This window comes from Phaenicophaeus curvirostris, chromosome 1 (genome assembly GCF_032191515.1).
Source record: "Phaenicophaeus curvirostris isolate KB17595 chromosome 1, BPBGC_Pcur_1.0, whole genome shotgun sequence".
NCBI classification, from domain to species: domain Eukaryota; kingdom Metazoa; phylum Chordata; class Aves; order Cuculiformes; family Cuculidae; genus Phaenicophaeus; species Phaenicophaeus curvirostris.
Window position 1 is genome coordinate 94755210 of NC_091392.1, and position 9907 is coordinate 94765116.

Below are 9907 nucleotides of genomic sequence, written 5' to 3' on the forward strand. Positions count from 1 at the left end.
AATCTTAAGATCAAAGGTTCAACTTAATTGGTATGCCAAACCTAATTAGAAGCATATCAATGTGAGCAAAGTACATTACGCTACTGTATTTTTATTTAGCTGACTTGGATATCTTAAGACCTGGAACTCTAATTCTTCCTGCCCTCATACTTACTAAATATATATATATAGTCAAAAAATTATTTTTGTTCTTGTGTTCACCATCTACCAGATAGGGGTGATACATAGAAACCTAACTTACATGCTCACGTAGAACTAGGATGCAGTCACTGTTCTTTTTTGGTTCAATTCTTCACCGTGCAACTTCAGTTTCTTCATAACATATTAAGGTCTTGAACTGAATCCTTTAAATGCTGTGCACAGAAAGCACTGTAAACTCAAAATTGATTAAAAGGAGGTGTTACATGAGAAGATGGGAAGCCATTAAAAAAAAAATAAAAAAATAAAAAAAATGAGAAGGCCTTCCTTGCCCATGCACATAGTCCATTTGAATACAGGTTTCACTTCACTCACTAAAGAGCAGCATAGAATTATTAAATAACCAGGTTGGAAAAGACCCACTGGATCATCGAGTCCAACCATTCCTATCAATCACTAAACCATGCCCCTTAGCACCTCGTCCACCCATCCTTTAAACACCTCCAGGGAAGGGGACTCAACCACCTCCCTGGGCAGCCTGTTCCAGTGCCCAATGACCCTTTCCATGAAGAATTTTTTCCTAATATCCAGCCTAAATCTCCCCTGGCAGAGCTTGAGGCCATTCCTTCTTGTCCTGTCCCCTGTCACTTGGGAGAAGAGGCCAGCACCCTCCTCTCCACAATTTCCTTTTAGTTAGTTGTAGAGAGCAATGAGGTCTCCCCTCAGTCTCCTCTTCTCCAGGCTAAACAACCCCAGCTCTCTCAGCTGCTCCTTATAAGACTTGTTCTCCAACCCCTTCACCAGCTTCATTGCTCTTCTCTGGACTCATTCCAGAGCCTCAACATCCTTCTTGTGGTGAGGGACTCGGAACTGAACACAGGATTCGAGGAGCGGTCTCACCAGTGCCGAGTACAGAGGGAGAATAACCTCCCTGGACCTGCTGGTCATGCCATTTCTGATACAAGCCAAAATGCCATTGGTCTTCTTGGCCACCTGGGCACACTGCTGGCTCATGTTCAGTTGCTGTCAACCAACACCCCAAGGTCCTTCTCCTCCAGGCAGCTTTCTAGCCAGGCAGCTTTCTAGCCAGGCAGCTTTCTAGTCTGTATGTCTGCACAGGCTTGTTGTGCCCCAAATGCAGGACCCGGCACTTGGCCTTGTTAAACCTCATCCCATTGGACTCTGCCCAGTGGTCCAGCCTGTTCAGATCCCTTTGCAGAGTCTCCCTACACTCCAGCAGATTCACGCTTCCATCCAGCTTAGTGTCATCCACAAACTTGCTAAGGGAGCACTCAATGCCTTCATCCAGGTCATTGATAAATACATTGAACAGGGTGGGACCCACCACCGAGCCCTGAAATACAGTAAATCTTGGATTCCAGAAAATATAGATAATGGAATATTTGTAGTAGTCCATTATGTCAATTGTTATTTCAACACGTTTCTTGTCAGTTCACTTCAAAAAAAAGTAGAAAACTATTTCAGAGAAACAACAATGCAAGGAGCATTCAAAGGTAATGAGTGGAAAGGAACAATTTTCTCCACCTAGACTGTAATTGAATTATCAAAATGTCGTTTCATCGATGAACTGAAGCCAAAAACTGAAGATATCAAAGCAGAGTGGGTATTCCATATTCATGTAGGATGCACCGTTAAGGGACAAAGGCCCTGAAAGGCAGCATTTATCCCAAGTCCATTAAGACTAATTACCAGGTATTTGAGACCGGTATTAGCACTGCAATAGGGGACTTTTGCATAATTCCAGATTGTAGGACACCCAAATGCAGGCTGGAAGCCCATCACATGGACCTGTGTTTCAGTAAAAGTGAAAGATCAAAACTTTCCAATCCTGCTAAGCAATGCCATACATCCAAAAACAGTCTGCATCTCAGTGAATGCTAGCAAATGTTTCAAGACCTATATAAGCATTAAAACTAAATTAAATAAATCAACAGCACTGGTGCTGCTTTCACAAAAAGGAAAATGGAAGAAAGAGGAAATTGCTAAAGCAATCTTAATTCAAGTCTATTGTTTAAAGGAACTGAAAGCATCAAGATCAAATCTGTTCTTATTCATGTATTCCCACACTTTGGCAGACTTACATAACAGAACAACTTCCTGAGTGTGATGTAGCACAAATAAATGACACAAACTGTTTTATCTCCATATCTGCTGCCAGTGTACCAGGCTTTCTAGCTTTCATGAGTGATGCCCTTCTTAAGGCCTCGGTCTTAAAATTCATTGCTCTAGTTGTTGTTTCTACACTGAGCTAGAGTTGCTCCTTGTTTATACTCCTGATGAAGTATTGTAAGAGTAACTATTTAAACTACCTGTTCAATTGTACTGGCACAGCTATTCAAACTGACCCCACATCAGCAAAACAGCAACAGTAGTACATTTGCCCTTCACGTAAAGGAAAGAAAAAGCAGTGAGACTACACAGGGCTATACTTAGCTCACATGCTTTGATCTATCCACAGGCTGCTTTGTCTACATTTCCTTGGATTCTAGTTGCTTGTCCCGACTTAGCAGGAAAAAGCCACCAAAGTCAGCAGTCACTACCAGGTTTTACACACAACCACAAAAAACCCATGAAGCGTCCACATTCTTGAAATACATTTTTTTAATTACTTCGTATTTGTGCAAAACACGCTTTAAGAAAACATTGCAAAATGGAGTTTGGAAACAATATTCAGCACCAAATTTGTAGCACATTTTAAGAAGTAAAGAATTAGTGTCTCAAGTTTCAGATTTGGGAGTAGCTGAAAACAATTTTTTTCCTATCAGACTTTTTATTTCATTCCCATATCTCTTTATCGCCTCCCTTTATTTTTTTGAGAACACAGAATAAATAAGATCATTTGTTTTAATTAAGATGCATCTTGCTCTGTGCACAGTGTAGGGGTCACTCAAAACAGGACATTTTACTTTGTGCCAGAACTGTGCTATGAGTCATCTGCGCAAAAATGAATAATAGCCTTTCAAGACAGGAATTCCATTTACAAAAAAAAAATATTGACAGAAAAATGGAAAGTAAAGAAGATTTGGTTTAAAATCTGTGCAAGGGCGGGGTGTGGGTGGGGAAGGGGATGTTTTAAAGAACAACTGAAGATACCTTTTATTATTTTGTTGAAGTAACCCATCACTAAACACACTTCAAGGTTTTACCTTTTTCATTCCAAAATGTTACTGCTTTAGAACTTAAAAGGAAATATCCCATACTCCTTTTGTGCTTCTTAAATGGACTTTCAGGTCTTTCCTACTTTTAAAATAAAGCAGCCAAAAAAAGCAGCCTTTTTGTATTCATTTCCTAACAATTCAGCTTTTATTGTACATACCCTAAATTGCACATTGAGTGAGATCTCCTCTTTCTCTTAAGAGATATTATTTAGATGCACAGGTCGCTTGCTAACTAGAATTTCCTGATCTATATAAAATCTTCTTGCTGTATTGAGCTGAGCAAAAAATAATAGTGACTGCACCCATTCTGGAGTTTTCCCTCAGGAGTTCATCTCCAATGCCTGTTGCTATATTTAACTGTCATGTAGGTAATAAGCCGCACAAGACACTGCATTTTGCAAAGGTGGGTTTCTTCCCTCACTTCTAATCTATCTTCAGCCAACTTTTCTGATGTTGTTTTAAGATACAGTGCTACACAGATATCATCCCACTATTTTTCATGCTTCTGTTTACCCTTCCTTCTGGTCTAAGGTCCCATGGCTCCTTTACAGAACATAGATAGTGTTGAGTTTTGTTTAAATATCAACTTAATTTAATTTTAAAAACCTGTATAATTTACAAATATGTTCCTCCTGTGGGTTCCAGTCAGTTGTCACTTCCCACTTCCCTGTTGCAAACTAATACACATTGGGTAGGCTGATCCACCCTCTGAGGCATCAGCAGTTCATTTTGAGGTCAAAAAACTGGAAGCATCAGTCAAGTGAAACTTTTTCTATCCATCTCAGAGAATTTCAACATATCAATCATCTTTACAATGTAAAAGCAGTTACCCAATAGAGTAAGACATGCAGAGAGTGTATTAGGCATGAAATAGTCACCAATATGTGTATGTATTTATGCATGCACACATCAGAGGACAGTCACATAGGTTTTGTTTACCTCACTGACGATGACAGCAGAGGTTACTCTGCAAAACTAATGTATTGACCTGCTTGAGGGTAGGAAGGCTCTGCAGAGGGATCTGGACAGGCTGGATTGACGGGCCAAAGTCAAGTGTATGAGATTCAACAAGAACAAGTGCTGGGTCTTGGCACTTTGGTCCCAACAATCCCATGCAATGCTACAGGCTTGGGAAGAATGGCTGGAAAGCTGCCTGGTAGAAAAAGACATAAGGGTGTTTGTCAATAGCCAGCTGAACGTGAGCCAGCAGTGTACCCAAGAAGGCCAACAGTGTTCTGTCTTGTATCAGAAATGGTGTGGCCAGCAGGACTACGGATGTGATCAAGTCTCTATGCTCGGCACTGGTGAGGCTGCACCTTGAATACTGCATTTGGGTTTGTGCATGTCAGTTCAAGGACATTCAGACGCTGAAGCATGGACAAATAAAGACAATGAAGCTAGTGAAGAGTCTGGAGAACAAGTCTTATGAGAAGTGGCTGAAGGAACTGAGTGTGGAGAAAAGGAGGCTGAGGGGAGACCTTATCACTTTCTACAACCACCTCAAAGGAAGCTGTAGTGATGTGCGTATTGGTCTCTCCTCGCAAGTGACCAGTGATAGGATGAGAGGAAATGACCTCAAGTTGTGCAAGGGGAGATTTAGATGGGATATTAGGAAAAAATTCTTTACTGAAAAAGTGGTGAAACATTGTAATAAACTGCCCAGGGAAGTGGTGGAGTCACCATCCCTGGAAGTGTTCAAAAAAACCCCACGTAGATGGGGCACTTAAGGACATAGTTTAGTAGGCATGGTGGTGTTGGGCTGACAGTTGGACTTCATGATCTTAAAAGTCTTCTCAAACCTTAATGATTCCATGATTAAAGAGGTAATTTAAAGCTAAAAAAAAGCTATTTGTGTTCAGGTAATTACACTGATAAACAATTTTTTTCTGAGAATATAGAGTTACCTTTCCTATCTCCATAGGAACATTTGACAAGAAGTGTAACTTTTAGGAGCAAGAAGAAAACTTATAAGAAAATTTAAGACATTTTGGGTCTGACTTGCTATACTTTCACAACACACGTTTATTTTTCTTTCTAACTAATCTAGCTATTATTAAATTCAGTTTGATTAAAGCATGAGCTTCCTTCTATATAAAAGATCTAATCATTTTATTAAATATAAACATAACAGGAAGGAAAATCAGAGATATATATCTAATACCTCCCTATGACCCCAGTCCACCTGTGCATGAGTTGATTCCCTGTTGAAGTGACTACAGTAGACCTTTGCCTAATGCAGATAAGATAATTTAACAAACATTTTATTTACAGTGAAAATACGTTGGGAATGTCCAGTGTATGAGGTTGTCATTGAAAAGAAAATAATTATTTGCCTGCCTAATCCAGACCAAATAAAATCAATTAAAGATATTTTGTTTTGATCCATTCTGCCTTCTCTCAAACTCACAAACTGTGCTTAAACAGAGGTTTTACGTGTCAGGAAACATTGTCTGGGAAACACGTGAATAGTTTACACATATCCTGAAAGCTTTTTAAGCTTCTCCTCAACAAATGCCATTCAAGAAGTCATCTCCTATCCCTGAAAAGCAGTCTCAAATATTAATTTCCACACACTGCTGTAGCCTGACCTGGTTGAAGGCAAGTGACAGATACCTGGTACAACTCTAGGGGATCCTTCTCTAACCTCCTCTTTACAGCACAGCAGCTGGGTGCACAAGAGAAGTATCAAGGCACAGAGAACAAGAAGCTGGACTTGAAAAACAAACAAACAAACAAACAAACCTAAAACCAAAAAACATTTTTGTTTTGTTTTCCAGATACAGTGTTTGAGAAGGCTTACTATAAGTTTCAACCTGGCCATAGCAGCTCACTATGCAAAGCAGCTGCTGATTCCTAGCCATAGAGTTCTAGGGGCAAGGTTTTTGTTTGTATTTTTGCTTACTGGCTTTGGCTAATGGCTTGCCCCATCTTCCATCTGCTTTTTGCTGTTCCACTGTGTTGCTAGTACCTGCTGCCTGATTAGCTCATGCAGCACTGCTTAATATGAATAGATTATCATAATAAAGATGATGCCTAGGAAGTAATTTCATCACACAAAATATCATATAAAGATATTTCTGAGGTGTTTTCTTAAGACTTCTTGGTCAAGGCCAAATGTTCAGGTGTGCAAGACTGTGCAGTCATGACAAGCAACTCCCCGTAAAATGTGATATTATTTGCCTCATTGAGACTTTCCACACATATCCAGTTACTGTTTTGTGAGTTAAATGAATTAAACAGCAAGACAATGTATGAGAAAATATTTTCCTAATTATTCCCTTTAAATAGAAACAGAAATTATTCAGATAGTTAGAGTAACCATTGCTTTCATTGTACAAAGATGATCTAACGGGCTCTTACAGATGCAATCATCTCAATTTTTCTCCCAAGATTCACCTTTTTTTATGTCTCCTATAGCACATTCTCCTTTCTTTTTTATTTTAAATGTTGACTAACAAAACTTCATTGCTAAATTAGTAACTAAGTCATAACTTTTCTTGTTTTGTGCTCAAATTACTTCATAATTCCAAGTTGTCTTCTGCCCAGTTTTCAAATACTGCGAAGAGGTTACAAGTCTAACATAACTCTCCTCTCTAACAGCAGAAATAAGGATCTCTGTTTTGAATCAACAAAACTTCCTGATTTTTTTGATTGTTTTAAACTGGAGTTCATGAAACAGGAAAAACTTTTTTGGATTATTTTAAATGGTTTAAAACATACATGAAATGGCAGAACTAATCAACCATGTTTCCTAAAAGTATTGAAGTTTTACAACTGCTCAGTGGGAAGACAAAATACATCAAAAAAAAAGAGTCACCTGAATAAAATGGAGAGTTGTTTACTTGTGATTGTCTTCACTGCCAACTTAGCAGTTGACTCATGATCTTAGGGAATACAGGAAGATAATACTGAGAAAAAAAGGAAACACTAATGATTGCAGTGCAAGCATACTTGAACCTGCCCGCACACAAAGTATTGATTTCAACAGAACTAAAGAACTAAATCTCCCTTCTCCCCGCCCCCCTTATTTTTTATTAGGATTTTTTTTTATTTAGGATTGCCAGGGGAATGAATACATGTTGATACTTAGCTTATTTCTAAAACATTCAGACTTGAATCTGAAGCAGAATCAAACCTTTCAGAGTTTAAATACTGGGTTGGATCCAAGAATTTATGTCAAAATAAACATGATTTTTTTAGATTTTAACATTCAAGTCATGACTTTTGAGTCCAAAGTCACTACTTAGATTCACAATTCTGCAAACACTCACCCTCCTCTCTTCTACCCCACCCCACCCCACCTAACTTCAGAAGTTTAGAAACAGAACTGAGTGCTTTGAGAAACACAGGACTCTCATGCTGTTAAAGCAATCCTTCGATATGCAGCATGAAAGCATAACAAACTGCTCCTTTGTCACTTGTTACAGAACTGATGACTGGAATGAATTTCTCTAAGATGAGATGAAGATGTGAAAGGTTATTTAAGCACTGGGTCCCAAGGAAAGATTAGTTAAAAGATTGAACTATTGATCTGTTCTCCTTCCTACCTTCCCCTAATCTGATCTCTCCAACAATTTTGAACTTGTTAAGAAATTTCAGCTTCATTTGACAGAGGATAGAGAAGAGATAACATCCTACAAATTTTGAGAAAATTTGTTGCTGTTCAGAGGACACAAAACCTGAGTCACTGCTTCTAGTGAGAAGACCATGGGTCTGAGCGCTGTTTACAACTCTGTCTGGTTCAGTTGAGCAACCAGCATCATGCATACAGCTTTGAAATAGCTATAGCATAAGCTGTGACTTGCTCATCTTCCCTGGCAATGGAAAGGGAGATGAGAACACACTCGCACATATGGATATCAGAGGGAAAAAGGGTAGAGGGAAAGTACACTTTATTTAAGACTGTCAGTATAGCATAATACAGAGCTCCCAGCTTGCACCCTAGTAATCTACTTACTCACAGATGTGCTAGCTGAACTAGAAGGTCACACCCAAAGCTGCAAGTGTTAAACAGTAAGGTTTTCCTAGCAACACCTCAGGGTGAGGCAGTAAGAGTTGTTAGTCATGAAGCAGAGTTAAACGGACTTGGTCTGGACTCAGTCTCAAATGCTTTTTAATGTACTTGACGCTCCCGTGCCTGCTCAGGGATGCAATACTTCTGATGGGCATGCAATGGGTATGCATGATAGTGCCACTCTCCTTTCAGGCATAATAATGCCATCTCCTTCTGGGGGCAACCAGCAGAACCTAGAGAGCACCAGGAAAATCTCTTAGCTCTCTTAGTCCTGCTGTGGGTGGGACTTCCAAGGTAATTGCTCTCTGGAATCTCTCATTCCCAGAAGCAGAAGTTACTTGCCGCTCCCCAGACTCAGTCCAGGAGTAACAGCTATCTTTTGTTGTCTGCTGAGTTTTTCAATTAAGAGCCCTTTTTTAAACACACTTAAATTTAAAGACTCCATAAGAACAAATGCAAGTTTTTCACTAGGTAGTTCATGAAGTTTACACCTAACAAAAGACGAAGAAAAAGTAGGAGGAAAGCAAGCAGGTGCAAACCAGTGACCTTGATTCCACTCACCACAAAACTTAAGGACAGGTATAACTGTTCTCACTTTGCTATTGTGAGAAAGTTGAGTACATTCTCCTTTCATAATGGTCTCAGAGATTTTGGTCTTTAGTAAGCCAACCTTGCTGCAAATCTCTTCAAATAATTAGATAAATTTCCAGATTGTGAGGGAACCCTTTATCAGAAGCATTCCCGAGGATTTAGCCCCAATTTGATGAAATTTATATTTGCTAAATTATCAAAGGACTAAAGATAAGATTCTTTGTTTCAGTAGAACTCCTGTTTTGCCAACAACTGTTTTTAAGGAACTCTGTAAGAAAATATATCCTTTTGTACATTCACATTTCTGTATTTTATTTTCTGTCAAATCAGACTCTTAGTTTATTAATATCTTGATCTCTGTGCGTCTCAATGCAAACATGGACCTTAACCTACATGCTTGCAGGCTCATCCTAGAGATCCAAACCATACAGGAACCATTTGAAGTGATTTCCCCCAGTCAGCTTCAGTTCTGCGTGCCAATTGTATACGTGACTCTCATACACAGGCAAAAGCCCTACACTTAAAAGTGGGTGATAAGGATATACTGAAGATTATTGGAAGCTTATGTATAGGCAGTCAGGCCCCATTACAGTTCTTCACAGGGCAGTTTGTTTAAGCCAGCACCGTAATCAATCCACATTTCTTGTGCAAGTGCATTGCAGAAATGTGTTTTCAAGGAAAAATGGTAGCAAGTCCAATATCTGTAACAGAAAGGTCTATTCATCCATGGTATTCTATTTTCAACAGCTGCTTCATACCCATGTATTTTAAAAACACACTGTGGTGCTGCTTCAAAATCTCTAGGATTAAAGCCATGATCTAAAAGCTTATTCAAGTCATGTTGAAACACAGCAGGCTGCAAGGCTGAACACAGCCTGACAACTAGTCTAATGTAGATATTAAAGTTATTTTAGGAATCTAGCATATACAGCCTATATCTAAGGTCAAAGTGGATAGACCTGAAAGTTATTTCAACTTCTCTCTC